This window comes from Toxorhynchites rutilus, chromosome 2, assembly GCF_029784135.1.
Source record: "Toxorhynchites rutilus septentrionalis strain SRP chromosome 2, ASM2978413v1, whole genome shotgun sequence".
Taxonomy (NCBI): Eukaryota; Metazoa; Arthropoda; class Insecta; order Diptera; family Culicidae; genus Toxorhynchites; species Toxorhynchites rutilus.
In genome coordinates, this window is record NC_073745.1 from 126383971 (window position 1) to 126411319 (window position 27349).

At 36.7% G+C, this 27349-nt stretch overlaps 1 protein-coding gene across 27 annotated transcripts in view; it reads right to left on the reverse strand.

The window, feature by feature from the left end:
* The window catches only part of LOC129764935 (protein muscleblind), a 799891-nt gene that overhangs the window by 80947 nt on the left and 691595 nt on the right, over positions 1-27349 (reverse strand). The window contains exon 3 of one of the 27 annotated variants that reach the window (XM_055764597.1): positions 23492-23558. The exons of the other annotated variants lie outside the window; for them this stretch is intronic. The gene's annotated coding sequence lies outside the window, so the exon portion shown is untranslated. The remainder of the gene's footprint in view (positions 1-23491; positions 23559-27349) is intronic. 27 annotated transcript variants of the gene reach the window in all.

Below are 27349 nucleotides of genomic sequence, written 5' to 3' on the forward strand. Positions count from 1 at the left end.
ATATATATATATATATAGAGAAATCGATAAATTTCAAATCATTTCGAAATTTCAGTTCATGATTTTGTCAAACACTTGGAAAAAGATGTTTCCATCACATAGAACACATATTTAATGCGGATTGGTCGATTTTCATTAGAAGCTTAATTTGAGAAACGCATTATGGCCATTTAAAAAAATCATTTTTTTCCAATTTTTTCAATTATTTATGCCGTAACAACATTCCTTGGAGAGAAATGTATAATGTGTTCAACTTTGAGTTCAATCGGTTCCGTACTTTTCGAGTTTTTGACGCGTACACAAACGAACACAACATTTTTATATATAGAGAGATTTAACTTTTGAACCACTTGACTCATTTTCGATCTTTATTAACACGTTGAGCCCCGTCCCAAATATTAGGTCATACATTAGTATGTGGTTTCGACACCTCGAAAGCCACAAAAGAGATAATTTTTGAAGATTTCTTCTAAAAGTATACATTTGGAGTGAAGTGCAGTATTTTCCATAGAAAGTGCACTCATATACCTTTCATTCAATGATGATAGATCGGAAATCAGTTAAGAATAATTTTCTAAAATGCATATTTTTGATAAAATCGACAAAAAATTTCAAGTCATCCAAATTGAAGGTGGTGTACCATTAGGATTAAATATAAAAAGAGGCTCAAGGTTTAAAAGGTATAAACATACAAGGTTTGAACATTTGTTTTCCATTTTTTTCGGTAGATTTTTTGACGTAGGACTGCGATAGACTAGTTTTTATGAAATAATATCAAAAAAATGCTATACATTACGATTCTCTGATCCGTAAACGGTTTTAGTTAATGAAAATTGGTACCATTCTCATTTTCCCATACATTCTTTCTGCCCATTTGTGTGCTTATCAATACAACGCTCAACTAATGCATTCGTTTTACGGACAATGATATTAGAGACGACTGAGTTTTGGTAATCAATCATTACGGACAATGTGGAGAGAGGAAATATTGTGATTTGAGCTCCAACCGTCTTCAACTTCTTCGGTGAAAATAAGCCATTTGCGATAATAAATTACAGTCTCGAAATTGTGACATAAGGCCAACTTGTGTATTGTTCCCGCGAGAACGAGAATGAATCTTGAATCAATCGTTTCCAACTGCTTCGATGAAACCACTCAAATCATTGGGTCTTTCCGGTGCTGCATTTCAAAGTAATAACCGATGTGATAGAAAGCTAATTAATTTCTATGTTTTTTGTCAGGTGGGAGCTGGGGGAAATTAGGAGTTTATTCGAACTTATTGATCATTTTTTCGGATCTTTCATTTAATTTCCATGAATTCGCGCATTGTTTCCGAGTTAAAAATGGCATAGAAGACAGAGCATTTGACACTTTGCTCGAATTAGATGCTCATTGCTTTGCGTATCACTCGCGTCTCTCATTGCAATTATGCATCCATTTGTACTAAAGAATTCTTTCTAAAATTTCTAGAATGTTGGTTCTCGCCAGTAATAATATTGTAGTTCTGCGTCGTTAATACTGTCGTGTCTGGGACACCCCCCTCCCAATTTTTTTCGATGGAATTGCTGAATAATTTTAAGAATTTTATGTTTTTTCTCAATATATTATCTTTTTAAAATATTAAGTTATATGTTTATTTGCGAAAATTTTGCTGTTCGATTTTTGAGGGATATATTTACAAAAGTAGAATTAGAAATTTAGACTTTTTTACAGAAGTCCTGAGAAGTTCAGAAAATTACGGACCGCAAGTTTCTTCAGTCGTTAGAAGTTATTGTTCCACGAAGCTTGATTAGTTTATTGACCCTATATAGCAAATGAAAAGAATTCAGATTATATCCCTGGAAGGACATAAAAAAGAAGAAATATGAAACATAAGTCTTACTTTTTAGCGAGCACTTCAAAATATTTCGGTTTTTCGCTTTATGACTTTTTACGAAACATAACAGCTCAAAACTTGCTTGTTTTTGTTCCTCAAAACTATCATGCATCTCCATTTGTCATGTGTAATGTAATTGGACTAAAACAATGGAGACGCCTGGAATATTTATATTTTGGTATGTTGTTTTATGTTTAGAAACAATTCCATGAAAATGGATCGACTTTAAAAAACTTGCTCAAATTTCGTATAATTATTCCATTTCGAAAAGTTTTAGATCCACATTTTTTCATTTCACCATTTGGGTGCATCATTTAGAAAAAGGATGGAAAAATGTTTTTTTGCAAATTTGTTTTTTGAAAATTTGTAACTTTCTGACCGCTTTGCCGATTTAGCAGTACATGGGTGCAAATGAAAGGTATTTTGGTAGATCTTCCAGGAAGAATATAATGTTGCACCTTTTTATTGAGACTATTATATTGACTGTATGTGTTATGTTAAAACTCCATTGGTCTCAATATAATAGACCGATGAAGTTTTAACATAACACATAACATAAATCATAAAACTTAACTTTTTAACTTCACTATTAAAATCAATCCTAAAAACAAAACTCATGAACTCAAAATTTTGGTAAGTTAGAAATTTCATAAAAAAATATAAAAAAAAGGTCTTTGGGGTTGGCTTTGGGTAAGGGATAGAGTTTAATATTCATCCTGGAAAGATTATTCAAATACCTTTCATTTGCACTCCAGTTCTTGTAAATCAGTCAAAAGTTTAAAAAAAAAAATTCAAAAATAAGCTGATTTTTCAGACCTTCCTAGTTCTGAATGATGCATCAAGTGGTGAAATAAACAGGAGTATGGGTCTAAACATTTTCTAAAAATAATAAAAATACGAAAAATACGACTGAAATGTGTTTGCCTAACACAGACTTCAAAACCAAGATGTCTGGGTCTGAGGAGGCTGAATTAGATGACGTTTGCTTATTCTTCCGTTCACATATTTTGCCTTAGACATTATACCAAACGTAAAAGGACTGTCATTAAATTTACTTGTAACGAAGAACATAATCTATCACATTGCATGAATTAACCTTACATGGCATTATACAATCTTTTTACTCATAGAGCAAATATATTGAATTCAATTGAATTCGGAAATTGTTTCATTCAATTAAAAATTTAATCAATACAAACAAATGATTGCTAAGCTGAGGTAGTCGCATGTCAACCTTGCGGTTATATTAAAGATATAACCCACCCATTTTTTTAAATATAGAATTACTGTTGTCCAAAAATTACTATTGTTTCATTATTTTAAAAGTTTTTCATTTTCGTAGCTTTCCAGAACCTTAAAAAATCGTTACTCGTTTTGCAATACTTATTCCTAATATACAAACTAATTTCAACATACCATTTAACAATCCGTTTTTTCATCATAAATTTAATTGATCAGTTGTCCAAACATAATACTTGGTTGTTCGATCACACTAGCAGCTCATATTTTTTTAATTTTTTCTTTCTCCGAATTTTTGGACCTTGTATAATCGAGCTATCGAGAGGAATTTTCAGTTTTTATAGTTTAGTTTTTCTTACAGTTTCGAAATTCTACAAAAAATCACCGGCATAGTTTTCATAATATAATATTGATTACATCTCAGTCTTAGGATAAACCTTTTTCGAAAATTTCCACCTTGCATGGAGGTTCGATTTTTCACATTGCTTTTCTTGAACAGCGGAATTATAAGCAACGTATTTCAATTCATATTCGAGCAAGTCTTTCAAACAGTATATTTAATATGCAATTTTACTAATAACTTTACTAATAACTTCGTTGAACACCATATTTCAGACAGTTGGATTTTGTGCTTCGACTTTTAGAAGAAGAAAATATATTGTGGATACGGTCTGTTTGAAATCCCAATCGCAATTGAAATTCATCATATGATAATGTGAATTGTAATTTTACCCAGTTATTATGCAGAAAAAAATTTTAAAGCTCAACAAAGTGAGGTTTCAGGTTGTGTTGGCTAATTGAATATAACATCTATTCGGGAGCCGAATAAAAATACAGATTTCAAGATGACCATTGTTACGAGTCATTATATCAATAATGCTAAAATCATACTTGTAAAAAAATCCAACAGTACACTATGTTATCAACACTTTTCAGTGAATTTCAAATATGCAAATCAAACGATTCTATGAAGTACACGTTATTTGCACACAAAGTTCCGCGGAAAAAAACATCGATTGAGTCACTATTCAAATTTAAGCAGAAAATCGCACGAAACCTTGATATATTATAGACTCCAACATTATTCAACATCATAAATTAACGTGGATCATTTGATAAAACAAACAAAAAACGTCCTGATATTGCGCGGTTTTTATCGCTAACCAGCGTCGGGAACCGCAAGTTACAAGCTATGGTCAGCGTCGAACTAAAATACGAGTATATTGTCGTGGGCACAGAAAATTAACAAAACGAAAAAAAAACCTCTAAAATGTTCCATAACATTGTTCAATGTGACAGGTAGCCGCTTGTTGGGAATGGGAGTGAACAAAAAAACAAACTTTCAAGCGGGAAGAAGCGAGGCGTAACTGCGCGTCGTCCCCGTCCTCATCCCGCAGGACTTGCGTCGGAACATGGTCCACTGAGGGCTAATTTATGGGATAGCCTTTTAAATTTGTGTCTCATTTTTCTCGCTAACAATGAGTATTAAGCTCCCCCTCTCTCTCGCTCTTCCCCCTCATCCCTCTTTTTGTTACGCACACAGCTGTGCGGAATCAAGAGCCCAGCGGTAATTATGGCACTCGGCTCGGAACCGATGTGACGTTGATGGAATGTGGAAAGTTGCCGGTCCTTTCGGTGCTGATGGTCTCGCTGCTCAGTCCTCCTCTAATGGACCCCGGCGTGGTTCAACCATTTGCCGGGGATACAAGCGAAGGTGCCGCCGCACGTTCAAAACGAGAGACTGATGATTGTCATAATCATAATGATAATGAATTTCGGTTTTATTTCACCGAGAACCTCCCAGATCACTTTCCGTTAACAATCGGCTCATGTGGGAGGGAAAGCTAAGGGGTGGTCCCGGAGAATGTGTGTGCTTTCACTTTTCATGTTTGAGAGTGGATGCCAGAGATGACGACGACGACAATGATGATGATGGTGATGATGCCGGGGGGGAAAGCGAGTGTGAGAGTGCATGTTTGGGTTTTATTTTATTTTTCCATTAGCCTTATGCGACGTTTTGAATGTTTGGAGGTGGATAGCGGGGTAGTGAAAACAGTTGGCACATGCATTCGACAGATTGCCGGCGCCGTGTCATGTTATTTTTCCGGGATTAGGTGAATGGCAATAAAACAAAGTATGAGGCGAAAAGCGTTTTACTTTCGCAATGATTTTCATTAATCAGACAGCAATGGGGGAGGAATAAAGCAACGGACTATGACTTGTGCTTCGCGGCAACGCTCCGATCATTTATCACGCCATTCTCGAAGTTATATTACATTGTGAAGTAGCAACTTTTAATCAAATGTTCATAAGTATTTTACTCCTGCCAGTAGAATGATGCCATTCGCTCATTTCGGTGCGATTTCATAAGAAAACTTTACCTATCGCCAGACCCCAAATAGGGACATGAAATTGGTCTTATGTTGATTATTTTCCGTGTTTATATTTCCCGGTTTTAGCAGCACACCATAAAACACCTTTATTTGCATTTGTTATTCCACGGGATGTCATCTCTCACCTTCCGTGCGCTGATGATGTTCACGATGATTACCGCGGTGTCAAAACAAAACTTTTTATTACGCGCCAATAAAGCGAACTTTGGGCTGTGAGCAAAAAAAAAATGGAACATTTGGCTGCCCTAATAAAATTTTGGATGAAGCGGGCTTTATTCGGAATTCGTGTCACAACATATAAACTGCATCCAGTTCCAGCGGCCGCAGCAGCCTTTCGATCGAGTGGAGAAGTGGCAGTGTTCGGAACGAAATTGCTCGCATAAAAGTGGAAGAACAGCCCCGAAAACGTTCGGAAAGGGTCTTCACAGCGCCAAATGAAGCAATCCAAAGGCGAACAGCTTTTCTTCTCACCGAGCTCTCCCGCGCTCGTGTTGAAGGATTAATAGTACCATAAAGAATATAAATATGACAGTTATGAAGGTTTTCTCGTTCAATTTATACCGGATATATTTGTTTTCCGTTTCTTCTTTTTTTTTTTGCTACCATTTTTTCTCTCTAAGTTTTTTTTTCTGCTAAGGAGGAGAAGGGGAAGGGAAAATTCAAGAAACGAGTCTTTGTTCCAAAATTTATTACGACATCCCCTCGAATGGGCCCCATTGGACCATTTCCAGAGGATCAGAATCCAACCGTTATTGGGGGAATTAGTATGCTGAGATGTTTGTCCCTCGTTCTATCTGGGGCATGGGCGAAGTGATTTAGGGCCACACGTGGCTCGATAGGTAGAAGGTCCTGAACTGTTATCGGTATCGTTTCTCGATGGCGCGGATGGGCAAAGAGATTCGAGATATTGGGTTTGGATTTTAAATGGGAGAATTTTTTTGGTGCTTGGCTATGTGTTTCGGACGGCGATTGTCTCTGTTTTCTAGTTTTGCAAAATTTGGGATAAATATGGGAATCAATACGAACGCTGTCCTTTAAAGTAAGTCTTGAAACGATGTTAGACTTGCAATTGGCCTTGTGTTGACCATATAGGGAGCGTAAACATTAACCTGATGACCATGAAATGAATTAAGCATCAATTTGTAATCGAGTTTTTCTATTCATAAGCTCATACATTTCGTAATGTGTGCTTATTATTATCTTCTAGAAATCGGAGCAATGGAATAGAAGCGAAACATTCAAGTAGCACCTGAAAAACAACTAGCCATCTTTTGACGCCCTTGACGCCTTGTGAATATAGTTGTGAGAATAGTGAACATAATAAAAGTCAACATTAACTCTTTTAAGTTGCTAGATTTGGTAGAAATAATGTTAAACCGCCGGAATTCGTAAACAAAAAGCTAAATTGTCCTAGAATCCCGAAACGTATCGATTCGATAGATTTACTTGTGTAGTTTATTAGACGATGCGATTATGTAATCGGAAACCATGCTACATGAACATTTTGTCGTCAAAAATATCCGCAAACGATAGATACCACATAAATTAAGAAAAACAGAAAAAAGTATATGGATTGACTTTAAAATCATGATTTTTTTATTTTGATCTTGATTTATTGACATTAAAATTCTCCAAAAATCAAGTGACAAAGAGAAAATCAAAGGATTGTAGGTTGCAAAAGTTATATTGTTGTAACAAGCCTGGGAGCAAACAATAATCCGGCTTTTAATGACAAGAAAAAGTCATGAAATTGTGACACGGACAATAAAAATAAGGCTTCCTAGTGTCTGAGTGCCAAATATGTGCCAAGAGGTGCACAAGATTGAAAATGCCAAATTGAGATTGCATGATATTGAAACTTTGCATGATATTGGAATTGGCTGTGAAATAAATTAGAATAAAAAAATCAAAGGTGCCAAACTATCGATAACCACAGGTCCGAATCGGATTCCGATTTTTGAAAACTATATTCATCGGAAGGCCATTTTTCGTTTCTATGTGATCAATTTTAGTTGAGACTTTTTTTTTTTATAATTGCATATACAAAACTATGAACCGTTTCTTTGAACTTTGAACTTGAACTTGAAAACTATATGCCTGATCGAATATAGACGAAAAATCTGTTGAAAATTTGATGATCTAGACATGATTTTTTTTCGGATTGAATACACAGTTGAAAGAAATTCTCATAATCAAAATTAAGACATGAAAATATCTTCCCCCAAAACATTTTCCCTTAGATTTATTCAGTTGCCTTACTAATTTTCCTAAATTGTACTTCGACGAACTTATAAAAAAACACTAAAACATAAGTCTATGGTTTGTACGCAGAATTATGAGTAGTATTTTTCCTAAAAATAAAAGTCATTTTTCTCAACAAAACAAAGTTTGTATAAGTCAAAAAAATACTTAAATACTTCGATTCTAAGGCGTCTTTGAACTTTTTTTTTTCATAAATTTATTATCTAATCAACTATTTATAAAAATGGATGTTTGTCGGTCTGTTATTTATAGACTCAAAAACTACTGAACTAATCATCGCAAGAATTTGTATATCAGGGGTTTCGAGTTCTTTTTTTTTGAGACATTTTTTTATCAGTTCTGCTCTGTCTCAACGGAGAGGAAGGTTGACTTACATAAATTATAATATTTGTAAGGCTGAATCTATGTTCACTTGATATAAGCAACAAAAACTATTCATGAAAACATCGTGAAAAATTGTCAATAGAGGTTTATGAACTTCAAACGTTTAAAACCTCTACAATTCAACACACACACACACTTTCTCTCTCTCTCTCTCTCTCTCCTATCACTTTTAGTTCCATTCTAGCCAACACCATTACTGAAGCTGAGTGTTTATTTGAAATTTATTATTCATTGATCACAATATTTTTTTTTTTGCCGGGAAAGAGTTAGTGTGATTTTAGAAGTATTATTGGGCTTATTGGTAACTTTCCGATCGATCATGCAATTTCCGCGCATTGTTTGAGGTAGCGTCAAAATAAAACTCACTCAAGATGATAATTTGTGTATTTTACTGCGGTGAAGGCTATGTTCTTCGGATGAAAATTGAAGGTAAAAATTTGTTCCGTCACAGTTGCTATCACCATGCCACTCAGTATACAGTATTCATTTTATAATAAATCAATACTAATACTACGTTGAGACGGCGAAGGTTCCACTAGGAACGTTAGGGCCATTCAAGAAGACTTTCCGAAGGTTCTTATAACCATTTTCCAGCTTTCATACGCTGAAGGCGCTTGACCTTGATGCCTCCTCCACTCTTTTTCTTTTCCAACGGGCATACAGACATAGGTCACAAAGTCGACAATAGCAGCGGAACGGTTTGGCCCAGAATTATTGAATTGCTAATTGGAATTTCCCAAACCTATCCAAATGAGCAAAAACTGACGAAACTGTCAGAATCGAAAATATTTTATGACCATAATAGAAAATGAAACTTCAGTCTCGTAATCACTCAACTCGCGTCGACTCAATAACCTAATGTCTTATGTCGATTAAGTCACAGAGTAAGCGTGTAAAAATCACATCTTTGTAAAAAGGTAGAGAAGCGATGATAAACGGAATCCTCACGTCGTCACGTCAAATGAGCTTAGGGATCTTAAAGCACGATGTGCTTCGTTCGCTTTTTTTTTCAAATGAAAAATTTGTAAGGGGTTGTATCTAGGACACGACAGCATATTTTCGACGTAGAACTACGCAATTACATTATGCAATCCATTTGTTTACCACTTCGAATATTATTTTAGAATGCTTCGAAATGTTTGTAATAGATTATGTTCTTCGTTACAAAAAATTTGATGAACGTCCTTTTACGTTAGATATGATGCCTCGGACTACCAAAATATGTGAACGGAAGAATTGTCAAACGATCATTGTATTTTACATTTCCCTCTGAAATTATTGCACATCTCATGTTTATGTAGTTCTCGAACCGCAAAACATATTCCAGTCAGCGAAACATATTCCGGTCAACACAACGACAAGCGAGTACAAAAGTACTCAACACCAAAAAATACCCCCGACTTGCATGTATTTGATTATGAAGTCCGTGTTGTGAAACACAGCTCAGTGGGAACAAAAATACCCCCTACTTGTCTGTTATGACGAAGCAGATTCTCCCAGGCACATTGATTTTGAAGTCCGTGTTAGGGAAAAGCAGCTAAGTGGGAACAAAAATACCCCTAACTTGCATGTATACTTTCAAAGCGGATTTTCACAGGTAAATCGATTTTGAAGTCTGTGTTGGGGAAACCGTAAATCGGGCCAATCAAAACTTGGCAGTTATGGAGTTTAGATAGCGCTTGATATTTTACAGTTATTCAATTGTTCATCTCATGAAAAATAACATTGTATTAATTGTGATAGACGTGTAGAAATATTTCCTATCAATTGATGCAAACATCTTTCCGATCTGTTAAAAAAATTCGAGTTATAAGCATTCGAAATACGGGTAGGGTTAGCACACAAATCGGCAGAACAAATGTATGGGAAAAAGGAAGTTCCTCCAGTTTTCATGAATTCAAACCGTTTAGAGATTAGCGAATTGTAATGTATAGGATATCAAAAAAATCTTAGAGAAATTCCGATTTGATTGGTATGCAAATCATGAGGATTTGTTCACAGTGAAAATAGTTATTAACGTTTACTTTATTTCACAAAAACGTGACATGTTTTCTGATTTGGCACCATCACTGAAAGACGTAGTTCTACGTCAAAAAAAGTTGTTGATGCCACATCTTTTTATTCGGAACAAGATTCGACATTTTTAATTCACTGAGCAACCAAGTTATTTTGTTTATTTCATAATAACACTAACATATTTCTGAAGGTTAACGTCAAAAGAAAAAAAAATACATATAATAGAACTAAAATCGAACTGTCCCTGTAGCTATTAGAAAACATTTATAGTGTTTCATCAGATATTTCTATAGTTCCTTTTTTATGATATTTATTGGTTATTGTACGCTCGATAGGTTCATTCGGATTCTAGTTTTCTATTGATATACATCGTTTTTGAAACAAAGATACGTTTTGGTAGTTTTCGAGTTTTCTCTTGTTTGTTTATTCATTACTATCAACAGGCCTTAACATGAGTGCCCTAATGATACCTAATAAATTAATAACTTAAAATACTTAATCTACTTAAAACTATGCCTAACTGGAAAGAGCGGTCAAGAATGCCTTTCTTAAACTGGCGCGAGATAAGTGAAAGTCATAAGATAAGTAACAGCGGTTAAATACACGAGACATACTCGATACGGGTTCGTTGCAACCGTAGTTTGTGCGAGAGTGAGGAAGGCAGAGAAATGTATGTGAACGCAGGTTACGAGGGCGTATATTAAAATCGATCGACTGAAGAAGATCAGCACAATCGATTTTCGAGGAAATTAGATCGGATATAAAAGTTGCCTTCGCTACATCTCTACGTAAGCTCAACAAATCGAGTCCGATCAATTTACAACGATCCTCATAGCTGGGTAAGTTCGAAGGATCGCTCCAGGGCAAGTTGCGTAGGGCGAAACGGACGAATTTCCGCTGGATCACCTCAATTCGCTGGACACTATTGAGGTAGTAGGGAGACCATTCTATGCAACCATATTCAAGATGAGAGCGCACTTAAGCTAAATAAAGAGCTTTGATACAATGTGGGTCTTTGAATTGCTTTGTGATGCGAAAAATGAAACCTAACATCCTAGAGAATTTGAGAATTTCCCGTTTCTCGCAAAAGTTACGTGTGCAATTATCTTGTGCGTTGATGATTTTTCTAGTGATTTCCTGCTGTTTAGTATAGTGTTTAGGCTCATTTTCCCTAATTCCCGTCCGCTCCCGTTCGTCGAAGAATTGTACATCTCGTATTTTGGATGCTGCGGAAAAAAAGTAAAGAACACCTTGTTGATTTAACCCGACCCCAACAACATTATTTATTTTTTTTTATTAAATTCGTTTATTTTTACAGGCTCAGTTTCATAAGTTTAAAGGAGCCGAATTCTTAATTATATTTTTATTACTATACATAAACATTTTCTAAATCTAAGGTAAGTAAGGTAGAAAACCGATTACTCGCGGTCTACTCGAGTTTAGTAAGGTGACATATTTGTTCAGGAAAAGGATGGGATATAAGGAAATTGTTACAATAATGATAATCTCACACACTCAATTCTTAAATCTATTCGTATATCTATTGTGTATTTACATTTCAACTTATTCTACTGTTTGTAGCAAGGGGACCAATTGCACGCAAAGGATATAAGGATATAAGGATAATCACACACGAACATCGATAGCTTTAAGGAAAATATAGATTTGGGACATGTAATCAAGGTCTAACCGAGCCAACACATCTCTCACCGGCACATTGGGCTGTCTTCCTCTACCCCTGAGGGAGTTTTCTAAATTCGATCTGGCGACAAGATACAACTCGCACGACCAAACAACGTGCTCGATGTCGTGGTAACCGTGGCCACAAACACAAAGATTGCTGTCGGCAAGATTAATACGAAAGAGTAGCGCGTCTAACGAACAGTGGCTGGACATGAGTCGGGAGAAGGTGCGAATAAAGTCTCGACTCAAGTCCAGACTTTTGAACCATGGTTTGAAGCTAACCTTAGGGATAATTGAGTGGAGCCACCGGCCCAATTCATCTTCGTTCCATTTGCGTTGCCAATTAGCGATGGTATTTTTACGGACTAAAGAATAAAATTCATTGAAGGCGATTTGACGCTGATAAATATCGCCTTCAATCGCACCTACCTTTGCTAATGAATTGAACCCGGAATTGAGCAATGAGAAGGGACCCAGACAAAGGTAATGACATAACAGCGTCTGGTTAAAGCACTCAAAACTTCTCGTATTCTCTCAAGGAAATACGGCGAGTGCTTTTCCGGCCTCACTGAACGGATAGCTTCGACAGAGCTAAGACTATCCGTTACAATGTAATAGTGTTCAACAGGTCGTGAGGCGACGCTGGCCAGCGCCCAGTGTATCGCTGCCAATTCAGCAATATACACTGAGCAAGGATTCTGAAGACTGTGGGAGGTGCTAAAAAATTCGTTGAACACTCCAAATCCTGTGGACTCATTCATAGAGGACCCATCAGTAAAGTACATATTATCGCAATTGATACGCCCATACTTTGCATTAAAGATCGTAGGAACGATCCCCGATAGAAGATAATCTGGAATTCCATGGATATCCTGCTTCATGGACAGATCAAAATGCACAGAGGAATTGATGTAGTCAGGAAAACAAACACGGTTGGGAATATACGAAGAAGGATCAACCTGCATGGAGATGACTTCATGATATGGACTCATGAACCCAGATTGAAAATTTAGCTCGATCAGCTGTTCAAAATTTCCGATCACCAATGGGTTCATAACCTTACACCGGATGAGGAACCGAAGAGATAATAAATTGAAGCGATCTTTTAGTGGGAGTACGCCTGCCAAAACCTCGAGACTCGTGGTATGCGTTGAGGGCATATATCCCAGAGCAATACGGAGACAAAGATACTGAATTCGCTCGAGTTTAATGAGGTGTGTTTTGGCAGCTGATTGAAAACAGAAACTGCCATACTCCATCACTGAGAGAATAGTTGTTCGATACAACATTATAAGATCTTCTGGGTGGGCTCCCCACCAGGTGCCGGTAATTGTACGGAGAAAGTTTATTCTTTGTTGACATTTTTTACTCAGATACCTAATATGGGCCCCCCCAAGTACATTTGGAGTCGAACCAGACCCCAAGATACTTGAATGACATAGCATGAGTGATCGGTTTACCCAAAAGTTGAAGCTTTGGTTTTGCTGGTCTATGCTTCCTAGAAAAAACCACCATCTCTGTTTTCTCCGTGGAGAATTCGATCCCTAGCCCAATGGCCCAGGTTGAAAAATTGTTCAAAGTATCTTGTAAGGGTTCTTGCAGGTCGGATTCGTTTGATCCTACGACAGACACCACTCCATCATCTGCAAGTTGTCTTAGGCTGCAATTTTGTGTAAGACAATTGTCAATGTCGCTTACATAGAAGTTGTACAAAAGGGGGCTTAAACATGAGCCCTGGGGGAGTCCCATGTAGGAGACCCGGCTTACTGCCGAATCTCGATGAGAAAAGTTCAAATGTTTCTCACAAAGCAAGTTATATAACATATTATTCAATAGAGGCGGCAGTCCCCGAGAGTGTAATTTGTCTGACAAAACCTCTATTGATACAGAATCAAACACCCCCTTCATGTCTGAAGAAAGCAACGCAAGACAATCATTCGTCCCTTTGCCCCTGCGGAACCCATATTGTGTATCTGAGAGTAGGCCATTCGTTTCAACCCATCGATCAAGGCGAAACAGGATCATTTTCTCCAACAATTTCCGTATACAAGACAGCATTGCTATTGGGCGGTACGAATTGAAGTCGGACGCGGGTTTTCCGGGTTTTTGAATAGCTACAGGGTGGGCCATTTAAAGTGGAAGCATCTGGCAACCCCATAACTTTTGACATAGATGTCAGATTAACAAATGTCATACCGCGTTGGAAGCGTCATTTCAGTACAATTTTAACCATGGAACAATACACACCTAAACAACGCGCTAAAATTGTTCAGCTGTACATTCAAAATAACTTCTCAATTGTGTTAACTAAACGTGCGTGGAAAAATAAAAATAAAGTTAAAACATTGCCTGGAGACAACACTATACGTCGATTATATGCCAAATTTATATCGTCTGGTAGTGTTGGTAATGCCAGTCATCTGTCCAGACAACGACCAAGACGTTTCGACGAGAATATTGATGCCGTTCGAGCCAGTGTTGCAGAGACTCCATCGACATCAGGTCGCCATCGTTAGCAAGAGTTAGGCATCTTTTTATTGTCATTTGTTCGTAAAAATGAATTGGACAATTACTGGTTCCAACAGGACGGCGCTACATGCCATACAGCGGCTGCCACGACCAAATTATTGCGCGAAATGTTCCCCGGAAGATTAATATCGAAAAACGGCGATTATGACTGGCCACCGAGATCACCTGATTTGACGCCTCCTGACTTTTTTTTATGGGGATATTTAAAATCCAAGGTATACACTGGTAAACCACGGACCCTGGCTGCGCTGAAAGACAATATCCGACAAGAAATTGCTGCCATATCGGCCGAAACATTGGGCAAAGTGATGGAAAATGCCGAAAAAGGGCACATTTTGCGGTCGAGGCCAGAGGCGGTCATTTACGAGATATCATAATCAAAAAGTAGTTAGAACAAATCTCCTTGGACCAAAATAAATGAATTTCAAAAAAAAAATTTTTAAATTCCACTTCTTTACTTTGCTATTGCAAAAACAAATCCTTCCACTTTAAATGGCCCACCCTGTATAACTCGTACTTGTCTCCAATCATCTGGAACAATATTATGCTCCAGAAAAACAACATTATGATGAATTTCATGTCAATCCGACTGACTATTGGCAGTATCATTGCAGATTACAGTGAAACTTTTAGGGTGTAAAAACATTGGCCATTTAAACAACTTAGCATTTTTGAAATCTCCACTAAGTACTTTTAGAAAAGGGCCAATATTTTCTTTCACTAATTTTAAACACGAAAAAATCTAATTCACGATCTAGAAAACCTACGAAGTGTAGGCCAGACAATGGAATGTAGCAAATTGTTTGAATTTTCAATTCAAATTATCAACAAATTGAAAAATAAGGTTACGTTGAAATAAAATTATTTTGAAAATTGAAATTCATTTTTCTCAAGCGTTCCAAAATATCAAACAAATGTGAAACAAAAATTTGGAAATTAGAATTAATTTTTCTTAAAACATGTTCTTTAAATCTTTGTTGTTGTTGTCTTTTTTTGAAAGCGGTTTATTTATGAAGTAAATGTTAGTGGCATGAATCACCTCAGAAATTTTTCAGAAATTCGTTTTCCAATTGCACAAAATATCTTTCAAAATTTAAACCAATTTTTGTATTGGTTACAAAAAGATAATATCACTGTCCATACTAGCAAAAAAAAAGTATCTAGGAATCCAACTGAATTGGTGCTCAATACAAATGGTTATGAGCGCTGAATAATGAACTAAAAACTTTAATTGTTGATCTTCCGGTCCTGTTAACGAACGTTGTTTGTTCCAAATTGTATTGTATATGCTTACTACAATTGAAACTGTTGTGAATTCAACAATATAAATTGTTTTCAAACTTTCACAGCCCCATCGATTATAAGACACTCATCCACCTGCTACTAGCGCAGTAATTTTTGCTACCTTTACACCCATACTCTCGCTTCCATGCGAAATTAATTTAATCAACTGGATTAGCTTCACCGTGGTGAATCACTCGCTTCGTTACTTGCACAGGTAGCAAATAATAAAGAGCGCAGCGCACTCACAAAAAATAACAACAACAAAAAAACACCCCGATCCAAACGAATTTCACCAACCCGTAAATGAACTGACTCGCTCATTCTCGCCACCTTTCGCCCACACCTGCCCTTTTCCGGGGGGAGTCCTGCTGATATCAACAAATAATGGAAATAATTTCCTATAAAAACACTTGCTACGCTTTGCGCAGTTGGGTTTGTGCTTGATTATCCTTGTTCCACACACCACCCGTGGCGGTGTGCCAGGTACGGGAAAAATTATCCGCCAAGCAAGCGCCCCCCTCACCCGGACACGGGGACAAGCGAAAGGACAAAACAGACAAAGTTTCTCCGTTCGAAACGATGTTTTGTCGGTTCCTGGCCGGAGTCCGGAGAGTGACGGTATCATCTGTCAAGCGGACGCGTCGCTAACTCAGGCATACCAAGGGAACAATGACGATGTTTGATCAGGGAAAATTCTCTCGCGCACCTTGGAGAAGCGTGCGCGCGGAAAGGGTAGTGTGATACTCCAGCCGTATCTCCTGAGCAAAAACCGACGACAACACGCCGGGAAAATACAAGCACAGTTTGTGTTCGGAAAAAGGAAAGCTTAATTGTTATTAATTACTGCTAAATTGTGATATACTCGGAGAATCCAACCCGGCGAGGCTTCCGCCGTTGTGGAATGCCAAGAGGAAAGTTTTTCCTCAAGCGGGTTGATTTTTCATCGGTTTCATGGGTTGCGTTCTTCTTGCGTCCGCGGGCAGTCGGCGAGTTATTTCTGGGTGGTGGAAGTGGTGTCATTTTGCACTTCTTGCGCTTCTAGCGTTTCGATACAAAATGATACAGGACGAAGTTAACACTTGTCATTCAAGTTGTGTTGTCTGTTTGGGAGTAAACAGTAACAAAAAAAATCGTCACTTTTCTACGGATCTTCGGTGGAATTGTTGGATTCAAACTATGGTCGTATTTGAAAGTGGGGGCTTCTGGCAGAAAGGGGGAGACACTAACCAAACAACAAATGTGATAACCAGGGAGAACCAGTTCACACTACTTCTCGCTGGGGATCATTACTGTTGAGTTGCTCTTGTGTACAGTCCAAACCAGTCCAACGTCGGGCAGTTTATATGAGAGAGTCCATAAATATTTGTTTCCCCGGGTCAGACCTGACTGCACCATGGATGTTGTGTTTTTGTTTCTGCAGAGTTGTTATTTCCAGTTCTAATCGTTTTGGGTCGGGGAGTCTACCCATTGAGAGGGCGTAGCATTTGAATATAGTCATCCGTGCGCATTGTTTGATTACGTTGATCTGGCGGTTTGTTAGCAACAAAGAGCAACAAAGCTCTGGCCGTAGCGATGTCGGGAAGGAAATATTAGGGAAATGAAAAATAACGAGACAGTCTCTGGTGGGAGAAGAATGGTTTCGAGGATCATGTTCTTGGAAGTAGTCTTCCGGTTAGCGTGGTCGGGACGGAAGTGTTGCAGCTGGCGGGGGAGGTATTTTAATAGAAATTTATGGCATGCCGCAGCCTTTCTTTTTTTTCTGTCGACCAGCAAACAAAAGTAATGCACTGGAAATGAGAGTTGATTACTTTCGTTCCCTCAGACCTGGTGTTAAATTGAGCGTTTTTGGTGGGAAGATGAATGAATTCGGTTTTTTTGTGCGTGTCGTAAGCAGAGTTGCCAGCTATAGTTTTCAAAAATGAAATAGATGAAAATAGAAATCATGAAGAAATCGGGGTAGTTCATAATGGGTTATCCGAAGAGCGCGTGTCGATTTTTTGAGAAAACAAAAGCATCATTTTTATAGCACCTCCAGCCAGACTCCAAAATGACTTGTCGTGTTGTCAATTAAACATGAATCATACAGAGCTACTTCAAAAAGAACAAGTTATTACTACGGAAAGCCAATATCAAAAATCGCCTGATTTGGCAAAGAAATATGCTTCTCGCCTTACTGACTTTTGGAAGGAGACTGTTTGGACCGATGGGAGTGTGTTTGAACTAAAAAACACGAAGAAATCACTGCTGTAGAATCACACGAGGCACTTCATCTTGAATTTTAGGTTATGATTACTATACTTATGATGTTCTGTGCTGGCTACAAAAATATGGTGCTTTAGCACCCCTCTGGTTCAACCATTCAGCACTGCACCGTCCTTCGTGTTCTGTGTTCTGAGAATATTAATTTATATTTCCGATGAAATAAACGCACTTTTTTTATTGTTTCAATTAATTGTAAATGTTACTTACTTACTTGTGTAATGTGATTTTTTCGATGATTGTGAAAAGTATTAAACAAAAATCTTAACTGATGATGATTTTATATTATAACCAAACAAACCTTAAATCGCATAACTTGGTATATTCTAGGGCGCATATAAGATAAGATCGAATGAAAATCATATATACTGTCGAGCATCATATATAAAGTATACATTGAGTTTATCCAAAATCGTATAAAATGCCCAAACCTTGATTTTATCTATCACTACAGATTAAGTCGTAAATCGGTATAACAAGCATCGGTTTTGTGATATACACTATCGTAAAATCGATCTAAATGAAATCATATTTGCATATCAGACTGATGAGGTTCGTGAGTCGCATGAACATATACAATTAATCCATGTAGTACTGAGAGATGTTGTATTACATGATGTGGAAAATCATTCAACAGTGAATCATATTAGATCGTAATTGAGGACATCGTGCATCATGTTAGGAATTTGACACATCAAGATCCGCGATGATGCATGTACAGTGTCGACTTCTGGTGATCTAACAGTGATTTAGGGAGGCAAATCTCTACCAGATCAACAGGTCCGAAAGAAGCTTTACATTGTTAAATTTCGAATGAAAATGTTTACTTCATGCCATTTGATCAGTTAAAACACACGTAGTACAGAACCTTACTTAACCATTTCAACTTACATGACATTTCCACTAAAATACAATCAACAACCCCACCCAAACTAGCGCTGGCAGAAAACATTTAATTTTTGGCAGAAATGATGCCATTCCGTGTGCTGGAGAGTTAAATGCGCAAATAATGAGCTGTTTTAAAAGCTTAAAAATGGTTTGTATGTATGCGAGCAGACATCTCTTTCTGTTTTCTTTTCTCATTTCATTTGTGATTGTGCCAAAAAAAAAGCCCATACGACGTCAACGGGGATCGAACCAAGGCCGGCTGGAATGCAAAGCTATTTTACACGTCCACGCTATCCACTAATGATGCTTCAGCAGTTGCTCGGCAAATACGTGATAATATTGCACCTGATTATAAAATGAAGTTGGGGAGTATTTTCTAGGAGTAAAAAAGGAGCGCATGAAGGAGAACAATATCTATCTCGGTCTGGGCCGTGTATGTGGCAAAGTATGCGGATAGTTTTTTTGTGTTTTGTTTCGCTCGTTCGTATTAATCTTATATTGCTGTACCATGTATGCTTACCAGTATTTGTGAGTCATGAAATTTTCTGTTATGTTATGTTTCATTTAATGTCATGAATCGGGATGACGGAACATGAGCTAAAAATAAAATTTGGGTGCAGTAATGACGTAATATATGTACGAGTTTTAACTGCACTAGAATTATATTCCAGATAGTCGTGTGAGATAGGTGCTGCCTATCATCCAAATAAACGGAGTTCGAATCTAATCGAAGCAATTGTCTTAACCATCAACATCACTCATTTTAAATATGAATCCCCCCTCCTTATAAAACTCAATTGAATAATTCTTAAGACAAAACATAAATGTTCTCATACATACAAATGGCAGTTTGTGAGGTTATAAATATAATTATAACCTCGCAAACTTTTTCCACCATTCTTTTTTTTCTATGCCTGTAATACATCGCATATACGTATGACAATAGTCATCAAAGATGCATCTAAGAGTCTTGTATTCATCCCAACTAATTCGCAAGCAATTGTCATACATATATGTATATGACGAATTTCATGCCAATTCGACTAACCAATGGCAGTAACATTTCAGATTGCAGTTGTGGTTGTATAGAAGTTGGTCATTTAAGCAACTTTGCATACTTGAAATCTTCGAAAAAGAAATAGACTACTTTTTGAAAAGGGTATGTTTTTTATTCCATATTTTTACAAAAAAATTATAACTAAAAAACTAGAATATCTACAAAATTCTGGTCAAGGAAGGAAATGTAGGATATTATTTTAATTTTCATAAAAAATTACCAACATTTTTTTAAAGAAACATTACACTGAAAATTTAGTTTTTTTGAAAATTGATGTTCATTTTTCCCAAATACGTTTTTTTAAATCCTTAAAAAATTCAATGAATAGTTCTTACGATTTCATGTCACCCATACATTGAAAGATGGGCATTTTTAACAGGGGAAGGATTTTCTAACAACTACTTTTTTAAGTTTTCTTTGAAAAAATTACTACTAATTCTTATTTTGTTCAAAGTTAAGGTAGCGATATAGGGTATTCGACAAAGTTTTTAGATATATTATTAAAATATGAGCTTTTGTCGAGGACCTCAACTTTCTATCTTTCATAGTTTCTGGAATACATGACATTTTTGTATGGAGAGACTTTTGAAAAAGTAGTGTTTTACTCGTAACATTTTTGTGTGTAATTTCTGGTGTTAGACATGTTTTAGACATGTTTTAAATAGAAATTCAACACATCTAAATATAAAAAAAATGTTACAAGTTAAACATTGATAGTAATTTATAAAGAAAAACATGAACAAAACATGTTGCTGGTGAAAAATTCTTTTCCTGAAAAAGTCCCATCTTCCGATGTATTGGTGACTTTTTGGAAAACGTAAAGGCTATTTATATCTATTTTTTTCAGAATTTTAAACAAAAACATATTTTTGAGAAAAATAATTTTTTGGTTTTTTAATGAAAAAAAAAATTGTTTGATATTTCTAATGAAAACTTGAAAAATTTCCTACATTTCATTCTCTATCTAACATTTTGTAAGTCTTATAGTATTTGAGTAATTTTTTTTTTAAATTTTGATTTTTTTTTTAAATATCAACTCAAAAACTACAAGATCTGTAAAATGTTGGTTAAAGGATGAAATGTAAAACATTATTCATGTTTTCATTAAAAAAAACCAAACAAATTTTTAGAACAAAATTTCATTGAAAAAAAATATTTTGAATCAAAAATATGTTTGATATGAATATTTGAATCAAAAATATATTTCGCAAAAAAAAAATAGATACGAATAGCCGTTACAATTTCCAACAAATCACTCATACATTGGGAGATGGCAACTTTTGAAAGGAAAGAGTTTTTCCGACAACTACTTTTTCATGTTTTCTGTGAAGAATCATTACTAATATTTAACTCGTAACATTTTTATGCATAAATTATCGATTTACATGTAAATGTGCCCATCTTCCGATGTATGGTTGTAAATTGTAAGGGCTATTCACATATCTTTTTTAAGAATTTCAGAGAAACACTTTCCTACATTTCATCTTTTGATCAGAATATTGTAGATATTATAGTTTTTTAGTTATAAATTTTTGTAAAAAATAATGAAAAAAATGGGCTCTTTACAAAAATTAGTCTAATTCTTTTTCGAAGATTTCAAGTATGCAAAGCTGATTGAATGACCAACGTCTTTACATATACAACGATTCACTGCTATCTCAGATGGTGCTGCTAACTCCTAAGACGTGTTGGCATGAAATCCGTCATATCGCCTTCATTTTTGCATGTATATGACAGTTAGGTGCATTATATACCGCTTAAAATATGGGCTATATGATGCTGTATATACGCTTGTTATACGATGTAATGTTTTCTGGGAATGTATAGTTTTTTGTGGAAATATCATGCAATGTAAAGACAAATGGTTGAGTAAGATTCAGGACTACGTGTTTTGAACATTCAAAAAACATCAAGTTATTATTTTCAATCAATATATAACGGTTTGAAACTGCTTTCGAGGGACCTAATTTTACAGAGCATCTTTATTTAACCTCATTTTTAACTTTAAAAAATGCCGATAATGTTTCTCCGATAACGCGAATCTAACGCGTCGGAATGTAAGTTCTTATGACAGTTCTGATTTTTTACCAGTAAAACTTTGGCAGGAATCCCAGTATATTTATTACGGATAATTTTTATTCTGACTAAGTAAGGCACAAAAATCAAGAAAAATCAGGATCATTTCTGTAAAATCAGTAAAAGTTGAATGTTTGTCAGGATATCAGGAGACGTACAAAGTAATCGAAAAAATCAAGACTCAATCAAGACAATCGGAAGCATTTACCATTTGAAACTATTACTGGTGAACAGTACAGATTACATTTGCGTTAGCGTTCTCGAAACAAATCCACTTTCCATCACCACTTTCCATCACCATTACCATCATTCAACCTGACGAGCAAGTGATTTTGTGATTCTCGGGTCTCTAAGTTTCCACCCTGACCAGATTTCAACCGAATAAAAATTATGCCAATTATGGGGTGGTTTGATATGGACTACATTAGACTACATTCTGGTGGATTTTTCAGATCCATTCATTCGTGATATCAAATAGGAACGAATTTTGAAAAGATTAAATTTTCACGAGTTTAAATTTAACCCCGTACAAATCACAACCTAAATGATTGACTGTGGTGCAATCAGCAAACAGAAAAAAACGAGGCCCTGCATGTTCCCTCGGTCATGCAATTTCCGCCCTGTAATAGGAAAATCAAACCGAAAAAGCTAATTTACTACCCCTCAGATTTCAGCAACGGGTCAAGAGAACAAATCTCTCATTTGCACCTATCCACGGTAACTTGAGTGGTGTAACCCTGCTCCATGTCACCATTCTGAAGTGGGTGTTGAATGTTTCCCCAGTCCGACTCCGGGCACTCGCCTTCCACCATCGATTTGGGCGCACACACACACACACACACACCCAGTAACGACATCGGGAATTCGACTTTCGAGGAGAACTTTCGAGCCAGCAGAGCCAGCAGCAATAATCGTTGGCAGCGCTATCAAGAAGGCAATATTTCCCAACTTCCAACAACTGCCAACACTCGGCGGCTGCGAAGGCGGCAAAATAAGCCTGCACACGTTTTGATACAGTATTTCTCACTTATTTTTTATGCAACCAGACTCCAGAACCAGAAAGCCGGGCCATGTACCGTTTCCCAGCTTCCTTACGATTATGGTTCTATTGGGGAACCATTTGGTGGGTGGGGGAAGGCATGGAGAACGTTTGTCCGCAGGGAAGGGGGCCGATAGAAAAGCGGAGAAAAAACATCGTTAAAATAATAATACCGTGTTCGAAGTTGACAAAATACACCACGAGGAGGGATGCAGAGACTTACTTCCTTCCGCTCAATCGCTGGCGAATGATGATGGCCTGGGCCGGGGTACGTGACGAGTGTGGCAAGGTTTTTAATGAAGAGGGGATATAAAAATGAATGTGTTTTGATAAAGTTTCGCTAACGGCGCTTGTCATGTTATTTGAGAATTCTCTCTTTTTTTTCGCCATTTCGTGGCCGTCGAAAATTCGAATGTATCAAACCCGTTTGTACTCCGAAGGAGGCATTATGAATTTAATTAAAAAAAGACCGAAGCTTTATGGGCATAGTTTCAGACAGTTCTCACCCGGAATTTACTGCATCGATTTTTGCCTGGGTGAGCTCTAAGCAGACCTCGGAATGCCGTAAATTACCTGTAAAGAAAGGAAGAAAAGAAAGAGAAAAAAAAACGTTAGCTTGTGTACGTCAGTGGGCAATACTTGAATTTTTAATTATAAAGTGATGGAGAATAAACTGCTGTTCTTTGTTCGTGGGGATAATTAATTAATCCGGGGAATTACTTAATCTGCTTTCCGGTAATGGCGAAATTAATATAGATGAAAACAAAATCTTGTTTGTGTGTTAAACGGTGGCTCCAACAGGAGTGAAGAGTAATTAGCGGCGCTCAGGATCTGAACGTGTATTCTTCTAAAGAAGCGGGATAACGTGATTTTCATGCGATGCTCTTAATCGGATTTCTTCCAACATCAATGTAAACGATTCAAAGTGATAATTTTCCCAATGCCTTGAAAACAACGTAGATTTCCCGACGTATATATTTTTTGCAGGTAGAATATCATCGGAGTCAGTGACTACGATTCTCCAATCCTCTGTAAACTTTGCGATTAAGTGCAGTGCATTCCGAGCAACAGTTCTTTAATATAATCCATCCACATGACCCTTCGGGCATTTATTTTCTCGCATTGTTCGGACCAAATCATATTTTATCTTTCTCACTCTGCCAGCCATCATCGTTGTCATCATCATCGTCATCATCATCCTCTGATCAGCACTAGAAGCCACAAGAGCAGTGGAACATCGGATGCCATAATAACTGCATTTCAACAGTTTTGATACCCATCTCGAGAGTCGCTCCATATGTACACTTTCATCATTGTTTCCCAGAGCATCGGTGTGCAGTATATCGTGGAACCACTTTCCAAAATTTCATGTTACTACCCAAGCAGAAACACCTACACAGCGCAGCAGAGGGCAGAGGGGTTGTTCGTTCCCAAACGCAAACGCAAAGAGGCTTACTTGCTTAGCTTTTGAACCCCGAATGACGGCAAGGGACCCTTTCGTTCGTTTGAGTGGTCGTGTTGGGAGGGGGATTCAGGGAAATGTCCATTTATCAGCTTTGCATTCACCAGTTTTGCAACAGAATGAAGATTTGCCACCGCCATTAGGAACAGTGTGCCCCCCAGTGGTGAAAATTACTGTTATCATTTGTGGATTAGAGCTAATCGCCTCAAAAGGGGCTTCGGTGATGCGTATATTGATGACCCCTCCAGGGGGAGGGGGGGGGGTTGTATATACTTAAATTAACATATGAACGGTGTTTATGAGCTGCTGCCTAGTTTTATTAGCCCTGATTAGTGAGCGCTTGTAAGGCACATAAACAAAGGTACATGTTTCAGGAGTTAGCTTTAACAAATTTCAATAATTTCCTAATTTTAGAGAATTAAACGTGATTTTCGTATGGTTGATTGTAAATAAAATCAACTTAAATATATAACCACCTCTAGCATTACAATTTTTAGTTGCATGAGATTTTGAATATTTTTGAACAAACAGTCTACACAAATGTATGGGAAATTAGAAGCTCTCATTTTAACATTATTTTAGCACATTAACTATCATATGTTTTATAATTTATTTATTTATTTATTCATTTCGTCAAACAAATGTAGACTACACACTTATACACTAATGTTACAATGTTTTCTTAGGTTAAATATTATTTTTGCGGTACATGTTTCTTTTTAGCTGTTTTTTATTCATTGTTGTGTCAATTATTTCGCAGTGCTGATTGTATATACGCATCATGCGATTGATAGGGGCGTTATTTGCATAATTTGTTCTGGATGTTTTGGTTAGAAACAAATTTCGCGTTCTTAGTTGACGCCCAGGTACATAGAAATTTAGTTTTTCTAGTAATTCAGCTGACTGTACTCGTTGCGAAATTAGGTCATTAACAAAAGAAAGCATTGTAAATTCACGGCGTTCTTTTAGTGTTTGGATGTTTATGAGCATGCAACGTGCTTCATATGAAGGAAGTGGAAATGAGGTCCAGTTGAGTTTACGAAGTGCAAATAGAAGAAACTGTTTCTGGACTGACTCAATGCGTTCTTCATGTACGACCATATACGGGTTCCAAACGATGTTACAGTATTCCAGAATAGGCCTTACATATGTAATATATAAAAGCTTTATTGTGTATGGGTCCTGGAAGTTATGTGAGAAGCGTTTGACAAAACTTAACACACTATTCGCCTTATTTATTACAGAGTTGTAGTGTTCTATGAATGTGAGTTTACAGTCCAGGACGACGCCTAGATCTCTAACTATTTCACATTTTTCTACATTTTGATTTCCAAGACATATTACAATATTTGGTACATGTTTTTTTCTGCTAATTGTTATAGAGTTGCACTTTTTCACATTCAGTGTTAGTAGATTTTTATCACACCAAGTATGGAATACATGTATTTCGTTTCGAAATGCTTCGATGTCGTTTTCATTTCCAATTTCCGCGAAAAGCTTCATGTCGTCGGCATACACAAGTATATTGATACGCTTGAGAACGAAGGAGATGTCATTAACGTACAGAATGAAAAGAAGAGGACCAAGATGAGAGCCTTGTGGGACTCCCGATGTGACTTTTACTGGATTTGAAAGAGAATTTTGAAAATGAACAATTTGTTCACGGTTTGTTAGATAAAAATTGAGCCAGTTTAAGAATCTTTGTTCCATTCCTATTTTCTGCAATTTGAAGAGTAGTAATGGAATGTCGATGCGGTCAAATGCTTTACTGAAGTCAGTGTAAAGAGTTTCTACGTGTTTGCCATTTTCCATTGCATTCAAAATAAAAGTCACAAAAGCCAACAGATTAGTTGCAGTTGAACGGCCTTTGAAGAAGCTATGTTGCATACACGTAATTCTATTCTTTACTTGTTGGAAGACTTTTTCGTTGACTATTGCTTCGAATAGTTTAGGAATGCAAGAGATAATGGCAATTCCACGATAATTACGTACGTCAGATTTAGCGCCAGATTTAAAGATAGGTACCAAAAAAGATTGTTTCCATTTTTCTGGGAATATTCCAGTTTGTAGTGACATATTGAAAATGCAATGTAAGGGAAGGGTGAGTTCCTCAGCCAGGTTCTTTAGGAATATAGGTGCTATTCCGTCAGGTCCTGGTCCTTTTGTTCCGTCTAATTTTTTTAGTGCATGGCATATTTCCTGTTGTGAAAGATAGTTCACCGATATGTCATTTGGATAATCCGGTAAAAATGAAAAGTAGTTCCGATCGCGATTTCTTCGGAAAATGTGGTATATACTTCCTGAAAGAAATTTGCAAAGAGATTACAAATTTCGTTCGAAGAATTCCTCACATCCTCATCGAGATGCATCTGCGATGGGAAGTTATTGCTTTTGAGCTTAGACTTTACGTAATAAAAGAATTTCTTCGGGCATGATTTGACTTCAGTTTCGACCTTTCTATTGTACTCTTCGTGCGCACTTTTAATTGCAAAATTTAATTCTTGGGAAATATTTTGATATTCAAGCAAATTTTGATGACTTTTGTCTATTTTGTATTTTTTATGTGCTTTTTGTTTTTTATTCTTTAGATTTCTTATTTGAACGTTAAACCAAATAGGATATTTGCTGGTTGAATTTCTTCGTCTTCTTTTCTTCGGCACAAATTCTGATATTATGTTATTCAGAATTTCGTGAAGAATATGTACAGTTAAGTTGACATCTCGTTCGCTGTTTAATAAAGTTTGCCATTCTATGGCTTGTAGGCTACATTTGATTGCTTCAAAGTTCGTCTTGTTATATTCCGGTACTTCTTCATATTCCCAGTCGATGGGCAATTGTCTATTATGTATAAAGATTGAGTATTCAATTGCTGTGTGATGTTTTTCATTTTTCCAAAGAGGAG